Raw genomic sequence first — 18,058 nt, 5'->3', positions numbered from 1 at the left:
TTGGCACCCGCGGCAGTGATTTTTGAGATTCGTCACCCACCGGCTGATTTTCGAGATTCGGCACCCGCGGCACTGATTTTCGAGATTCGGCACCCGCGGCACTGATTTTGGAGATTCGGCACCCGCGGGGCTGATTTTCGAGATTCGGCAACCACGGTGGTGATTTCCGAGATTTGGCACCCGAGGAACTGATTTTCGAGATTCAGCACCCGAGGGGCCGATTTTCGAGATTTGGCACCCGCAGCACTGATTTTCGAGATTCGGCACCCACGGGGCTGATTTTCGAGATTCGGCACCCGCGGGGCTGATTTTCGAGATTTGGCACCCGCGGCACTGATTTTCGAGATTCGGCACCCGCGGGGCTGATTTTCGAGATTTGGCACCCACGGGGCTGATTTTCGAGATTCTGCACTCGCGGTGGTGATTTTCGAGATTCAGCACCCACGGGGCTGATTTTTGAGATTCGGCACCAGCGGGGCTGATTTTCGAGATTCGGCACCCGCGGGGCAGATTTTCGAGATTCGGCAGCCGCGGCGGTGATTTTCGAGATTCGGCACCCGCGGGGCTGATTTTCGAGATTTGGCACCCGCGGCACTGATTTTCGAGATTCGGCACCCACGGGGCTGATTTTCGAGATTTGGCACCCGCGGCAGTGATTTTTGAGATTCGTCACCCACCGGCTGATTTTCGAGATTCGGCACCCGCGGCACTGATTTTCGAGATTCGGCACCCGCGGGGCTGATTTTCGAGATTTGGCACCCACGGGGCTGATTTTCGAGATTCTGCACTCGCGGTGGTGATTTTCGAGATTCGGCACCCGCGGCGGTGATTTTCGAGATTCGGCACCCGCGGGGCTGATTTTCGAGATTCGGCAACCGCGGCGGTGATTTTCGAGATTCGGCACTCGCGGGGCTGATTTTTGAGATTCGTCACCGGCGGCGGTGATTTTCGAGATTCAGCACCCGCGGGGCTGATTTTTGAGATTTGGCACCCGCGGCACTGATTTTCGAGATTTGGCACCCGCGGGGCTGATTTTCGAGATTCAGCACCCGCGGGGCCTATTTTCGAGATTCAGCACCCGCGGCACTGATTTTCGAGATTCAGCACCCACGGGGCTGATTTTTGAGATTCGGCACCAGCGGGGCTGATTTTCGAGATTCGGCACCCGCGGGGCAGATTTTCGAGATTCGGCAGCCGCGGCGGTGATTTTCGAGATTCGGCACCCGCGGTGCTGATTTTCGAGATTCGGCACCTGCGGCTGTGATTTTCGAGATTCGGCACCCGCGGGGCTGATTTTCAAGATTCGGCACCTGCGGCACTGATTTTCGAGATTCGGCATCCGTGGGGCTAATTTTCGAGAATCCGTACCCGTGGCGGTGCTTTTCGAGATTCGGCACTCGCGGTGGTGAATTTCGAGATTCGGCACCAGCGGCACTGATTTTGGAGATTCGGCACCCGCGGGGCTGATTTTCGAGATTCGGCAACCACGGTGGTGATTTCCGAGATTTGGCACCCGAGGAACTGATTTTCGAGATTCAGCACCCGCGGGGCCGATTTTCGAGATTTGGCACCCGCAGCACTGATTTTCGAGATTCGGCACCCACGGGGCTGATTTTCGAGATTCGGCACCCGCGGGGCTGATTTTCGAGATTTGGCACCCGCGGCACTGATTTTCGAGATTCGGCACCCACGGGGCTGATTTTCGAGATTTGGCACCAGCGGCAGAGATTTTTGAGATTCGTCACCCACCGGCTGATTTTCGAGATTCGGCACCCGCGGCACTGATTTTCGAGATTCGGCACCCGCGGGGCTGATTTTCGAGATTTGGCACCCACGGGGCTGATTTTCGAGATTCTGCACTCGCGGTGGTGATTTTCGAGATTCAGCACCCACGGGGCTGATTTTTGAGATTCGGCACCAGCGGGGCTGATTTTCGAGATTCGGCACCCGCGGGGCAGATTTTCGAGATTCGGCAGCCGCGGCGGTGATTTTCGAGATTCGGCACCCGCGGTGCTGATTTTCGAGATTCGGCACCTGCGGCAGTGATTTTCGAGATTCGGCACCCGCGGGGCTGATTTTCAAGATTCGGCACCTGCGGCACTGATTTTCGAGATTCGGCATCCGTGGGGCTAATTTTCGAGAATCCGTACCCGTGGCGGTGCTTTTCGAGATTCGGCACTCGCGGTGGTGAATTTCGAGATTCGGCACCAGCGGCACTGATTTTGGAGATTCGGCACCCGCGGGGCTGATTTTCGAGATTCGGCAACCACGGTGGTGATTTCCGAGATTTGGCACCCGAGGAACTGATTTTCGAGATTCGGCACCCACGGGGCTGATTTTCGAGATTCGGCACCCGCGGGGCTGATTTTCGAGATTTGGCACCCGCGGCACTGATTTTGGAGATTCGGCACCCGCGGGGCTGATTTTCGAGATTCGGCAACCACGGTGGTGATTTCCGAGATTTGGCACCCGCAGCACTGATTTTCGAGATTCGGCACCCACGGGGCTGATTTTCGAGATTCGGCACCCGCGGGGCTGATTTTCGAGATTTGGCACCCGCGGCACTGATTTTCGAGATTCGGCACCCACGGGGCTGATTTTCGAGATTTGGCACCAGCGGCAGTGATTTTTGAGATTCGTCACCCACCGGCTGATTTTCGAGATTCGGCACCCGCGGCACTGATTTTCGAGATTCGGCACCCGCGGGGCTGATTTTCGAGATTTGGCACCCACGGGGCTGATTTTCGAGATTCTGCACTCGCGGTGGTGATTTTCGAGATTCGGCACCCGCGGCGGTGATTTTCCAGATTCGGCACCCGCGGGGCTGATTTTCGAGATTCGGCAACCGCGGCGGTGATTTTCGAGATTCGGCACTCGCAGGGCTGAATTTTGAGATTCGTCACCGGTGGCGGTGATTTTCGAGATTCGGCACCCGCGGGGCTGATTTTCGAGATTCGGCACCCGCAGCACTGATTTTCGAGATTCGGCACCCGCGGGGCTGATTTTCGAGATTCGGCACCCACGGGGCTGATTTTCGAGATTCGGCACCCGCGGCGGTGCTTTTCGAGATTCGGCACTTGCGGTGGTGATTTTCGAGATTCGGCACCCGCGGCACTGATTTTCGACGTTCGGCACCCGCGGCACTGATTTTCGAGATGCGGCACCTGCGGGGCTGATTTTTGAGATTCGGCACACGCGGCAGTGATTTTCGAGATTCAGCACCCGCGGGGCCTATTTTCGAGATTTGGCACCCGCGGTGGTGATTTTCAAGATTGGGCACCCGTGGGGCTGATTTTCGAGATTCGGCACCCGCGGCACTGATTTTTGAGATTCGGCACCCGCGGCACTGATTTTCGAGATTCAGCACCCACGGGGCTGATTTTCGAGATTCGGCACCCGCGGGGCTGATTTTCGAGATTCGGCACCCGCGGGGCTGATTTTCGAGATTCGGCAGCCGCGGCGGTGATTTTCGAGATTCGGCAGCCGCGGCGGTGATTTTCGAGATTCGGCACCTGCGGCACTGATTTTCGAGATTCGGCACCCGCGGGGCTGATTTTCGGGATTCGGCACCCGCGGGGCTGATTTTCGAGATTCGGCACCCGCGGCACTGATTTTCGAGATTCGGCACCCGCGGGGCTAATTTTCGAGATTCGGCACCGGCGGCAGTGATTTTCGAGATTCGGCACCCGCGGCAGTGATTTTTGAGATTCAGCACCCGCGGCACTGATTTTCGAGATTCGAAACCCGCGGCGGTGTTTTTCGAGATTCGGCACTCGCGGGGCTGATTTTCGAGATTCGGCACCCGCGGCACTGATTTTCGAGATTCGGCACCCGCGGGGCTGATTTTCTAGATTCGGCACCCGCGGCAGTGACTTCCGTGATTCGGCACCCGCGGCACTGATTTTCGAGATTCGGCACCCGTGGCTGTGATTTTCGAGATTCGGCTCCTGCGGGGCTGATTTTCAAGATTCGGCACCCCCGGCACTGATTTTTGAGATTCGGCACCCTCGGGGCTGATTTTCGAGATTCGGCACTCGCGGGGCTGATTTTTGAGATTTGGCACCCGCGGGGGTGATTTTTGAGATTCCGGACCCGCGTGGCTGATTTTCGAGATTTGCACCCACTGTATTGATTTTCAAGATTCGGCACCCGCGGCAGTGATTTTCAAGATTCGGCACCCGCGTGGCTGATTTTCGAGATTCGGCACCCGCGGGGCTGATTTTCGAGATTCGGCACCCGCGGCAGTGATTTTTGAGATTCGGCACCCGCGGCGCTGATTTTCGAGATTCGGCACCCGCGGGGCTGATTTTCGAGATTCGGCACCCGCGGCGGTGCTTTTCGAGATTCGGCACCCGCGGGGCTGATTTTCGAGATTCGGCACCCGCTGGGCTGAATTTCGAGATTCGGCACACGCGGGGCTGATTTTCGAGATTCGGCAATCGCAATGGTGATTTTCGAGATTCGGCACCCGCGGGACTGATTTTCGAGATTCGGCACCCGCTGGGCTGAATTTCGAGATTCGGCACACGCGGGGCTGATTTTCGAGATTCGGCACCTGCGGTGGTGCTTCTCGAGATTCGGCACTCGCTGTGGTGATTTTCGAGATTCGGCACCCGCGGCAGTGATTTTTGAGATTTGGCACCCGCGGGGCTGATTTTCGAGATTCGGCACCCGTGGGGCTGATTTTCGAGATTCACACCCGCGGCACTGATTTTCGAGATTCGGAACCCGCGGAGCTGAATTTCGAGATTCGGCACCCGCGGGGCTGATTTTTGAGATTCGGCACCGGCGGCGGTGATTTTCGAGATTCGGCACCCGCGGGACTGATTTTCGAGATTCGGCACCCGCGGCACTGATTTTCAAGATTCGGCACCCGCGGGGCTGATTTTCGAGATTCGGCACCCGCGGCACTGATTTTCGAGATTTGGCACCCGCGGGGTTCATTTTCGAGATTCGGCAACCGCGGCACTGATTTTCGAGATTCGGCACCCGCGGCACTGATTTTCGAGATTCGGCACCCGCGGGGCTGATTTTCGAGATTCGGCACCCGCCGCAGTGATTTTCGAGATTCGGCACCCGCGGCACTGATTTTCGAGATTCGGCACTCGCGGCACTGATTTTCAAGACTCGGCACCCGCGGCACTGATTTTCGAGATTTGGCACCCGCGGGGTTGATTTTCGAGATTCGGCACCCGCGGCACTGATTTTCGAGATTCGGCACCCGCGGCGGTGATTTTTGAGATTCCTCTGAATCTCAGCGGGGCTGAATTTCGAGATTTGGCACCCGCGGGGCTGATTTTCGAGATTTGGCACCCTCGGCGGTGATTTTCGAGATTCGGCACCCGCGGAGCTGATTTTCGAGATTCGGCACCCGCGGCACTGGTTTTCGAGATTCGGCACCCGCGGGGCTGATTTTCGAGATTCGGCACCCACGGGGCTGATTTTCGAGATTCGGCACCCGCGGGGCTGATTTTCGAGATTCGGCACCCGCGGGGCTGTTTTTCGAGATTCGGCACCCGCGGGGCTGATTTTCGAGATTCGGCACCCGCGGTACTGATTTTCGAGATTCGGCACCCGTGGCACTGATTTTCGAGATTCGGCACCCGCGGCACTGATTTTCGAGATTCGGCACCCGCGGTGCTGATTTTCGAGATTCGGCACCCGCGGGGCTGATTTACGAGATTTGGCACCCGCGGCAGTGATTTTCGAGATTCGGCACCCGCGGCACTGATTTTCGAGATTCGGCACCCGCGAGGCTGATTTACGAGATTTGGCACCCGCGGCACTGATTTTCGACATTCGGCACCCGTGGGGCTGATTTTCGAGATTCGGCACCCGCGGGGATGATTTTCGAGATTCGGCACCCGCGGGGATGATTTTTGAGATTCGGCACCCGCGGGGCTGATTTTCGAGATTCGGCACCCGCGAGGCTGATTTACGAGATTTGGCACCCGCGGCACTGATTTTCGAGATTCGGCACCCGCGGGGCTGATTTTCGAGATTCGGCACCCGCGAGGCTGATTTACGAGATTTGGCACCCGCGGCACTGATTTTCGAGATTCGGCACCCGCGGCGGTGATTTTTGAGATTCGGCACCCGCGGGGCTGATTTTCGAGTATTGGCACCCACGGTGGTGATTTTCGAGATTCGGCACCCGCGGGACTGATTTTCGAGATTCGGCACCCGCTGGGCTGATTTTCGAAATTCGGCACCCGCGGCACTGATTTTCGAGATTCGGCACTCACGTGGCTGATTTTCGATATTTGGCACCCGCGGCACTGATTTTCGAGATTCGGCACCCACGGGGCTGATTTTCGAGATTTGGCACCCGCGGCACTGATTTTCGAGATTCGGCACCCACGGGGCTGATTTTCGAGATTTGGCACCCGCGGCAGTGATTTTTGAGATTCGTCACCCACCGGCTGATTTTCGAGATTCGGCACCCGCGGCACAGATTTTCGAGATTCGGCACCCGCGGGGCTGATTTTCGAGATTTGGCACCCACGGGGCTGAATTTCGAGATTCTGCACTCGCGGTGGTGATTTTCGAGATTCGGCACCCGCGGCGGTGATTTTCGAGATTCGGCACCCGCGGGGCTGATTTTCGAGATTCGGCAACCGCGGCGGTGATTTTCGAGATTCGGCACTCGCGGGGCTGATTTTTGAGATTCGTCACCGGCGGCGGTGATTTTCGAGATTCAGCACCCGCGGGGCTGATTTTTGAGATTTGGCACCCGCGGCACTGATTTTCGAGATTTGACACCCGCGGGGCTGATTTTCGAGATTCAGCACCCGCGGGGCCTATTTTCGAGATTTGGCACCCGCGGTGGTGATTTTCAAGATTGGGCACCCGCGGGGCTGATTTTCGAGATTCAGCACCCGCGGCACTGATTTTCGAGAATCAGCACCCACGGGGCTGATTTTCGATATTCGGCACCAGCGGGGCTGATTTTCGAGATTCGGCACCCGCGGGGCAGATTTTCGAGATTCGGCAGCCGCGGCGGTGATTTTCGAGATTCGGCACCCGCGGTGCTGATTTTCGAGATTCGTCACCTGCGGCAGTGATTTTCGAGATTCGGCACCCGCGGGGCTGATTTTCAAGATTCGGCACCTGCGGCACTGATTTTCGAGATTCGGCATCCATGGGGCTAATTTTCGAGAATCCGTACCCGTGGCGGTGCTTTTCGAGATTCGGCACTCGCGGTGGTGAATTTCGAGATTCGGCACCAGCGGCACTGATTTTGGAGATTCGGCACCCGCGGGGCTGATTTTCGAGATTCGGCAACCACGGTGGTGATTTCCGAGATTTGGCACCCGAGGAACTGATTTTCGAGATTCGGCACCCACGGGGCTGATTTTCGAGATTCGGCACCCGCGGGGCCGATTTTCGAGATTTGGCACCCGCGGCACTGATTTTCGAGATTCGGCACCCACGGGGCTGATTTTCGAGATTCGGCACCCGCGGGGCTGATTTTCGAGATTTGGCACCCGCGGCACTGATTTTCGAGATTCGGCACCCACGGGGCTGATTTTCGAGATTTGGCACCAGCGGCAGTGATTTTTGAGATTCATCACCCACCGGCTGATTTTCGAGATTCGGCACCCGCGGCACTGATTTTCGAGATTCGGCACCCACGGGGCTGATTTTCGAGATTCGGCACCAGCGGGGCTGATTTTCGAGATTCGGCACCCGCGGGGCAGATTTTCGAGATTCAGCACCCGCGGCACTGATTTTCGAGATTCAGCACCCACGGGGCTGATTTTCGAGATTCGGCACCAGCGGGGCTGATTTTCGAGATTCGGCACCCGCGGGGCAGATTTTCGAGATTCGGCAGCCGCGGCGGTGATTTTCGAGATTCGGCACCCGCGGTGCTGATTTTCGAGATTCGTCACCTGCGGCAGTGATTTTCGAGATTCGGCACCCGCGGGGCTGATTTTCAAGATTCGGCACCTGCGGCACTGATTTTCGAGATTCGGCATCCGTGGGGCTAATTTTCGAGAATCCGTACCCGTGGCGGTGCTTTTCGAGATTCGGCACTCGCGGTGGTGAATTTCGAGATTCGGCACCAGCGGCACTGATTTTGGAGATTCGGCACCCGCGGGGCTGATTTTCGAGATTCGGCAACCACGGTGGTGATTTCCGAGATTTGGCACCCGAGGAACTGATTTTCGAGATTCGGCACCCACGGGGCTGAATTTCGAGATTCGGCACCCGCGGGGCCGATTTTCGAGATTTGGCACCCGCGGCACTGATTTTCGAGATTCGGCACCCACGGGGCTGATTTTCGAGATTCGGCACCCGCGGGGCTGATTTTCGAGATTTGGCACCCGCGGCACTGATTTTCGAGATTCGGCACCCACGGGGCTGATTTTCGAGATTTGGCACCAGCGGCAGTGATTTTTGAGATTCATCACCCACCGGCTGATTTTCGAGATTCGGCACCCGCGGCACTGATTTTCGAGATTCGGCACCCACGGGGCTGATTTTCGAGATTCTGCACTCGCGGTGGTGATTTTCGAGATTCGGCACCCGCGGCGGTGATTTTCCAGATTCGGCACCCGTGGGGCTGATTTTCGAGATTCGGCAACCGCGGCGGTGATTTTCGAGATTCGGCACTCGCGGGGCTGAATTTTGAGATTCGTCACCGGTGGCGGTGATTTTCGAGATTCGGCACCCGCGGGGCTGATTTTCGAGATTTGGCACCCACGGGGCTGATTTTCGAGATTCTGCACTCGCGGTGGTGATTTTCGAGATTCGGCACCCGCGGCGGTGATTTTCCAGATTCGGCACCCGTGGGGCTGATTTTCGAGATTCGGCAACCGCGGCGGTGATTTTCGAGATTCGGCACTCGCGGGGCTGAATTTTGAGATTCGTCACCGGTGGCGGTGATTTTCGAGATTCGGCACCCGCGGGGCTGATTTTCGAGATTCGGCACCCGCAGCACTGATTTTCGAGATTCGGCACCCGCGGGGCTGATTTTCGAGATTCGGCACCCGCGGGGCTGATTTTCGAGATTCGGCACCCGCGGCGGTGCTTTTCGAGATTCGGCACTTGCGGTGGTGATTTTCGAGATTCGGCACCCGCGGCACTGATTTTCGACGTTCGGCACCCGCGGCACTGATTTTCGAGATTCGGCACCTGCGGGGCTGATTTTCGAGATTCGGCACACGCGGCAGTGATTTTCGAGATTCAGCACCCGCGGGGCCTATTTTCGAGATTTGGCACCCGCGGTGGTGATTTTCAAGATTGGGCACCCGTGGGGCTGATTTTCGAGATTCGGCACCCGCGGCACTGATTTTTGAGATTCGGCACCCGCGGCAGTGATTTTTGAGATTCGGCACCTGCGGCACTGATTTTCGAGATTCGGCACCCGTGGCAGTGCTTTTCGAGATTCGGCACTCGTGGGGCTGATTTTCGAGATTTGGCACCCGCGGCTGTGATTTTCGAGATTCGGCACCCTCGGGGCTGATTTTCGAGATTTGGCTCTCGCGGGGGTGATTTTTGAGATTCGGCACCCGCGGGGCTGATTTTCGAGATTTGGCACCCACGGTGGTGATTTTCAAGATTCGGCACCCGCGGGGCTGATTTTCGAGATTCGGCACCCGTGACGGTGCTTTTCGAGATTCGGCACTCGCGGTGGTGAATTTCGAGATTCGGCACCAGCGGCACTGATTTTGGAGATCCGGCACCCACGGTGGTGATTTTCGAGATTCAGCACCCACGGGGCTGATTTTCGAGATTCGGCACCCGCGGGGCTGATTTTCGAGATTCGGCACCCGCGGGGCTGATTTTCGAGATTCGGCAGCCGCAGCGGTGATTTTCGAGATTCGGCACCCGCGGTGCTGATTTTCGAGATTCGGCACCTGCGGCAGTGATTTTCGAGATTCGGCACCTGCGGGGCAGATTTTCGAGATTCGGCAACGGCGGCGGTGATTTTCGAGATTCGGCACCCGCGGGGCTGATTTTCAAGATTCGGCACCCGCGGCACTGATTTTCGAGATTCAGCACCCGCAGGGCTAAATTTCGAGACTCCGCACCCGTGGCGGTGCTTTTCGAGATTCGGCACTCGCGGTGGTGAATTTCGAGATTCGGCACCAGCGGCACTGATTTTGGAGATTCGGCACCCGCGGGGCTGATTTTTGAGATTCGGCAACCACGGCGGTAATTTCCGAGATTTGGCACCCGAGGAACTGATTTTCGAGATTCAGCAACCGCGGCGGTGCTTTTCGAGATTTGGCACTCGCGGGGCTGATTTTCGAGATTCGGCACCCGTGGCACTGATTTTCGAGATTCGGCACCCGAGGAACTGATTTTCGAGATTCGGCACCCATGGGGCTGATTTTCGAGATTCGGCACCCACGGGGCTGATTTTCGAGATTCGGCACTCGCGGTGGTGCTTTTCGAGATTCGGCACCCGCGGCACTGATTTTCGAGATTCGGCACTCGCGGGGCTGATTTTTGAGATTTGGCACCCGCGGGGGTGATTTTAAAGATTCGGCACCCGCGGCAGTGATTTTTGAGATTTGGCACCTGCAGCACTGATTTTCGAGATTCGGCACCCGTGGCAGTGCTTTTCGAGATTCGGCACTCGCGGGGCTAATTTTCGAGATTTGGCACCCGCGGCACTGATTTTCGAGATTCGGCACCCGCGGGCCTGATTTTCTAGATTCGGCACCCGCGGCAGTGATTTTTGAGATTTGGCACCTGCAGCACTGATTTTCGAGATTCGGCACCCGTGGCGGTGCTTTTCGAGATTCGGCACTCGGGCTGATTTTCGAGATTTGGCACCCGCGGCTGCGATTTTCGAGATTCGGCACCCTCGGGGCTGATTTTCGAGATTTGGCACTCGCGGGGGTGATTTTTGAGATTCGGCACCCGCGGGGCTGATTTTCGAGATTTGGCACCCACGGTGGTGATTTTCAAGATTCGGCACCCGCGGCGGTGATTTTCAAGATTCGGCACCCGCGGGGCTGATTTTCGAGATTCGGCACCCGCAGGGCTGATTTTCGAGATTCGGCACCCGCGGGGCTGATTTTCAAGATTCGGCACCCGCGGTGGTGCTTTTCGAGATTCGGCACCCGCGGGGCTGATTTTCGAGATTCGGCACCCACGGCGGTGCTTTTTGAGATTCGGCACTCGCAATGGTGATTTTCGAGATTCGGCACCCGCGGGACTGATATTCGAGATTCGGCAGCCGCTGGGCTGATTTTCGAAATTCGGCACCCGCGGCACTGATTTTCGAGATTCGGCACCCACGGGGCTGATTTTCGAGATTTGGCACCCGTGGCACTGATTTTCGAGATTCGGCACCCACGGGGCTGATTTTCGAGATTTGGCACCCGCGGCAGTGATTTTTGAGATTCGGCACCCGCCGGCTGATTTTCGATATTCGGCACCCGCGGCACTGATTTTCGAGATTTGGCACCCGCGGGGCTGATTTTCGAGATTTGGCACCCACGGGGCTGATTTTCGAGATTCTGCACTCGCGGTGGTGATTTTCAAGATTCGGCACCCGCGGCGGTGATTTTCAAGATTCGGCACCCGCGGGGCTGATTTTCGAGATTCGGCACCCGCAGGGCTGATTTTCGAGATTCGGCACCCGCGGGGCTGATTTTCAAGATTCGGCACCCGCGGTGGTGCTTTTCGAGATTCGGCACCCGCGGGGCTGATTTTCGAGATTCGGCACCCACGGCGGTGCTTTTTGAGATTCGGCACTCGCAATGGTGATTTTCGAGATTCGGCACCCGCGGGACTGATATTCGAGATTCGGCAGCCGCTGGGCTGATTTTCGAAATTCGGCACCCGCGGCACTGATTTTCGAGATTCGGCACCCACGGGGCTGATTTTCGAGATTTGGCACCCGTGGCACTGATTTTCGAGATTCGGCACCCACGGGGCTGATTTTCGAGATTTGGCACCCACGGTGGTGATTTTCGAGATTCGGCACCCGCGGGACTGATTTTCGAGATTCGGCACCCGCTGGGCTGATTTTCGAAATTCGGCACCCGCGGCACTGATTTTCGAGATTCGGCACTCACGTGGCTGATTTTCGATATTTGGCACCCGCGGCACTGATTTTCGAGATTCGGCACCCACGGGGCTGATTTTCGAGATTTGGCACCCGCGGCACTGATTTTCGAGATTCGGCACCCACGGGGCTGATTTTCGAGATTTGGCACCCGCGGCAGTGATTTTTGAGATTCGTCACCCACCGGCTGATTTTCGAGATTCGGCACCCGCGGCACAGATTTTCGAGATTCGGCACCCGCGGGGCTGATTTTCGAGATTTGGCACCCACGGGGCTGAATTTCGAGATTCTGCACTCGCGGTGGTGATTTTCGAGATTCGGCACCCGCGGCGGTGATTTTCGAGATTCGGCACCCGCGGGGCTGATTTTCGAGATTCGGCAACCGCGGCGGTGATTTTCGAGATTCGGCACTCGCGGGGCTGATTTTTGAGATTCGTCACCGGCGGCGGTGATTTTCGAGATTCAGCACCCGCGGGGCTGATTTTTGAGATTTGGCACCCGCGGCACTGATTTTCGAGATTTGACACCCGCGGGGCTGATTTTCGAGATTCAGCACCCGCGGGGCCTATTTTCGAGATTTGGCACCCGCGGTGGTGATTTTCAAGATTGGGCACCCGCGGGGCTGATTTTCGAGATTCAGCACCCGCGGCACTGATTTTCGAGAATCAGCACCCACGGGGCTGATTTTCGATATTCGGCACCAGCGGGGCTGATTTTCGAGATTCGGCACCCGCGGGGCAGATTTTCGAGATTCGGCAGCCGCGGCGGTGATTTTCGAGATTCGGCACCCGCGGTGCTGATTTTCGAGATTCGTCACCTGCGGCAGTGATTTTCGAGATTCGGCACCCGCGGGGCTGATTTTCAAGATTCGGCACCTGCGGCACTGATTTTCGAGATTCGGCATCCATGGGGCTAATTTTCGAGAATCCGTACCCGTGGCGGTGCTTTTCGAGATTCGGCACTCGCGGTGGTGAATTTCGAGATTCGGCACCAGCGGCACTGATTTTGGAGATTCGGCACCCGCGGGGCTGATTTTCGAGATTCGGCAACCACGGTGGTGATTTCCGAGATTTGGCACCCGAGGAACTGATTTTCGAGATTCGGCACCCACGGGGCTGATTTTCGAGATTCGGCACCCGCGGGGCCGATTTTCGAGATTTGGCACCCGCGGCACTGATTTTCGAGATTCGGCACCCACGGGGCTGATTTTCGAGATTCGGCACCCGCGGGGCTGATTTTCGAGATTTGGCACCCGCGGCACTGATTTTCGAGATTCGGCACCCACGGGGCTGATTTTCGAGATTTGGCACCAGCGGCAGTGATTTTTGAGATTCATCACCCACCGGCTGATTTTCGAGATTCGGCACCCGCGGCACTGATTTTCGAGATTCGGCACCCACGGGGCTGATTTTCGAGATTCGGCACCAGCGGGGCTGATTTTCGAGATTCGGCACCCGCGGGGCAGATTTTCGAGATTCAGCACCCGCGGCACTGATTTTCGAGATTCAGCACCCACGGGGCTGATTTTCGAGATTCGGCACCAGCGGGGCTGATTTTCGAGATTCGGCACCCGCGGGGCAGATTTTCGAGATTCGGCAGCCGCGGCGGTGATTTTCGAGATTCGGCACCCGCGGTGCTGATTTTCGAGATTCGTCACCTGCGGCAGTGATTTTCGAGATTCGGCACCCGCGGGGCTGATTTTCAAGATTCGGCACCTGCGGCACTGATTTTCGAGATTCGGCATCCGTGGGGCTAATTTTCGAGAATCCGTACCCGTGGCGGTGCTTTTCGAGATTCGGCACTCGCGGTGGTGAATTTCGAGATTCGGCACCAGCGGCACTGATTTTGGAGATTCGGCACCCGCGGGGCTGATTTTCGAGATTCGGCAACCACGGTGGTGATTTCCGAGATTTGGCACCCGAGGAACTGATTTTCGAGATTCGGCACCCACGGGGCTGAATTTCGAGATTCGGCACCCGCGGGGCCGATTTTCGAGATTCGGCAACCACGGTGGTGATTTCCGAGATTTGGCACCCGAGGAACTGATTTTCGAGATTCGGCACCCACGGGGCTGAATTTCGAGATTCGGCACCCGCGGGGCTGATTTTCGAGATTTGGCACCCGCGGCACTGATTTTCGAGATTCGGCACCCACGGGGCTGATTTTCGAGATTTGGCACCAGCGGCAGTGATTTTTGAGATTCATCACCCACCGGCTGATTTTCGAGATTCGGCACCCGCGGCACTGATTTTCGAGATTCGGCACCCACGGGGCTGATTTTCGAGATTCTGCACTCGCGGTGGTGATTTTCGAGATTCGGCACCCGCGGCGGTGATTTTCCAGATTCGGCACCCGTGGGGCTGATTTTCGAGATTCGGCAACCGCGGCGGTGATTTTCGAGATTCGGCACTCGCGGGGCTGAATTTTGAGATTCGTCACCGGTGGCGGTGATTTTCGAGATTCGGCACCCGCGGGGCTGATTTTCGAGATTTGGCACCCACGGGGCTGATTTTCGAGATTCTGCACTCGCGGTGGTGATTTTCGAGATTCGGCACCCGCGGCGGTGATTTTCCAGATTCGGCACCCGTGGGGCTGATTTTCGAGATTCGGCAACCGCGGCGGTGATTTTCGAGATTCGGCACTCGCGGGGCTGAATTTTGAGATTCGTCACCGGTGGCGGTGATTTTCGAGATTCGGCACCCGCGGGGCTGATTTTCGAGATTCGGCACCCGCAGCACTGATTTTCGAGATTCGGCACCCGCGGGGCTGATTTTCGAGATTCGGCACCCGCGGGGCTGATTTTCGAGATTCGGCACCCGCGGCGGTGCTTTTCGAGATTCGGCACTTGCGGTGGTGATTTTCGAGATTCGGCACCCGCGGCACTGATTTTCGACGTTCGGCACCCGCGGCACTGATTTTCGAGATTCGGCACCTGCGGGGCTGATTTTCGAGATTCGGCACACGCGGCAGTGATTTTCGAGATTCAGCACCCGCGGGGCCTATTTTCGAGATTTGGCACCCGCGGTGGTGATTTTCAAGATTGGGCACCCGTGGGGCTGATTTTCGAGATTCGGCACCCGCGGCACTGATTTTTGAGATTCGGCACCCGCGGCAGTGATTTTTGAGATTCGGCACCTGCGGCACTGATTTTCGAGATTCGGCACCCGTGGCAGTGCTTTTCGAGATTCGGCACTCGTGGGGCTGATTTTCGAGATTTGGCACCCGCGGCTGTGATTTTCGAGATTCGGCACCCTCGGGGCTGATTTTCGAGATTTGGCTCTCGCGGGGGTGATTTTTGAGATTCGGCACCCGCGGGGCTGATTTTCGAGATTTGGCACCCACGGTGGTGATTTTCAAGATTCGGCACCCGCGGCGGTGATTTTCAAGATTCGGCACCCGCGGGGCTGATTTTCGAGATTCGGCACCCGTGACGGTGCTTTTCGAGATTCGGCACTCGCGGTGGTGAATTTCGAGATTCGGCACCAGCGGCACTGATTTTGGAGATCCGGCACCCACGGTGGTGATTTTCGAGATTCAGCACCCACGGGGCTGATTTTCGAGATTCGGCACCCGCGGGGCTGATTTTCGAGATTCGGCACCCGCGGGGCTGATTTTCGAGATTCGGCAGCCGCAGCGGTGATTTTCGAGATTCGGCACCCGCGGTGCTGATTTTCGAGATTCGGCACCTGCGGCAGTGATTTTCGAGATTCGGCACCTGCGGGGCAGATTTTCGAGATTCGGCAACGGCGGCGGTGATTTTCGAGATTCGGCACCCGCGGGGCTGATTTTCAAGATTCGGCACCCGCGGCACTGATTTTCGAGATTCAGCACCCGCAGGGCTAAATTTCGAGACTCCGCACCCGTGGCGGTGCTTTTCGAGATTCGGCACTCGCGGTGGTGAATTTCGAGATTCGGCACCAGCGGCACTGATTTTGGAGATTCGGCACCCGCGGGGCTGATTTTTGAGATTCGGCAACCACGGCGGTAATTTCCGAGATTTGGCACCCGAGGAACTGATTTTCGAGATTCAGCAACCGCGGCGGTGCTTTTCGAGATTTGGCACTCGCGGGGCTGATTTTCGAGATTCGGCACCCGTGGCACTGATTTTCGAGATTCGGCACCCGAGGAACTGATTTTCGAGATTCGGCACCCATGGGGCTGATTTTCGAGATTCGGCACCCACGGGGCTGATTTTCGAGATTCGGCACTCGCGGTGGTGCTTTTCGAGATTCGGCACCCGCGGCACTGATTTTCGAGATTCGGCACTCGCGGGGCTGATTTTTGAGATTTGGCACCCGCGGGGGTGATTTTAAAGATTCGGCACCCGCGGCAGTGATTTTTGAGATTTGGCACCTGCAGCACTGATTTTCGAGATTCGGCACCCGTGGCAGTGCTTTTCGAGATTCGGCACTCGCGGGGCTAATTTTCGAGATTTGGCACCCGCGGCACTGATTTTCGAGATTCGGCACCCGCGGGCCTGATTTTCTAGATTCGGCACCCGCGGCAGTGATTTTTGAGATTTGGCACCTGCAGCACTGATTTTCGAGATTCGGCACCCGTGGCGGTGCTTTTCGAGATTCGGCACTCGGGCTGATTTTCGAGATTTGGCACCCGCGGCTGCGATTTTCGAGATTCGGCACCCTCGGGGCTGATTTTCGAGATTTGGCACTCGCGGGGGTGATTTTTGAGATTCGGCACCCGCGGGGCTGATTTTCGAGATTTGGCACCCACGGTGGTGATTTTCAAGATTCGGCACCCGCGGCGGTGATTTTCAAGATTCGGCACCCGCGGGGCTGATTTTCGAGATTCGGCACCCGCAGGGCTGATTTTCGAGATTCGGCACCCGCGGGGCTGATTTTCAAGATTCGGCACCCGCGGTGGTGCTTTTCGAGATTCGGCACCCGCGGGGCTGATTTTCGAGATTCGGCACCCACGGCGGTGCTTTTTGAGATTCGGCACTCGCAATGGTGATTTTCGAGATTCGGCACCCGCGGGACTGATATTCGAGATTCGGCAGCCGCTGGGCTGATTTTCGAAATTCGGCACCCGCGGCACTGATTTTCGAGATTCGGCACCCACGGGGCTGATTTTCGAGATTTGGCACCCGTGGCACTGATTTTCGAGATTCGGCACCCACGGGGCTGATTTTCGAGATTTGGCACCCGCGGCAGTGATTTTTGAGATTCGGCACCCGCCGGCTGATTTTCGATATTCGGCACCCGCGGCACTGATTTTCGAGATTTGGCACCCGCGGGGCTGATTTTCGAGATTTGGCACCCACGGGGCTGATTTTCGAGATTCTGCACTCGCGGTGGTGATTTTCGAGATTCGGCACCCGCGGCGGTGATTTTCCAGATTCGGCACCCGTGGGGCTGATTTTCGAGATTCGGCAACCGCGGCGGTGATTTTCGAGATTCGGCACTCGCGGGGCTGAATTTTGAGATTCGTCACCGGTGGCGGTGATTTTCGAGATTCGGCACCCGCGGGGCTGATTTTCGAGATTCGGCACCCGCAGCACTGATTTTCGAGATTCGGCACCCGCGGGGCTGATTTTCGAGATTCGGCACCCGCGGGGCTGATTTTCGAGATTCGGCACCCGCGGCGGTGCTTTTCGAGATTCGGCACTTGCGGTGGTGATTTTCGAGATTCGGCACCCGCGGCACTGATTTTCGACGTTCGGCACCCGCGGCACTGATTTTCGAGATTCGGCACCTGCGGGGCTGATTTTCGAGATTCGGCACACGCGGCAGTGATTTTCGAGATTCAGCACCCGCGGGGCCTATTTTCGAGATTTGGCACCCGCGGTGGTGATTTTCAAGATTGGGCACCCGTGGGGCTGATTTTCGAGATTCGGCACCCGCGGCACTGATTTTTGAGATTCGGCACCCGCGGCAGTGATTTTTGAGATTCGGCACCTGCGGCACTGATTTTCGAGATTCGGCACCCGTGGCAGTGCTTTTCGAGATTCGGCACTCGTGGGGCTGATTTTCGAGATTTGGCACCCGCGGCTGTGATTTTCGAGATTCGGCA

The sequence above is a fragment of the Ranitomeya imitator genome, chromosome 10 (assembly GCF_032444005.1).
Source record: "Ranitomeya imitator isolate aRanImi1 chromosome 10, aRanImi1.pri, whole genome shotgun sequence".
In the NCBI taxonomy this organism is placed as follows: Eukaryota; Metazoa; Chordata; class Amphibia; order Anura; family Dendrobatidae; genus Ranitomeya; species Ranitomeya imitator.
The sequence above is the reverse complement of the archived record's forward strand: the minus strand, read 5'-3'. Positions refer to the sequence as shown.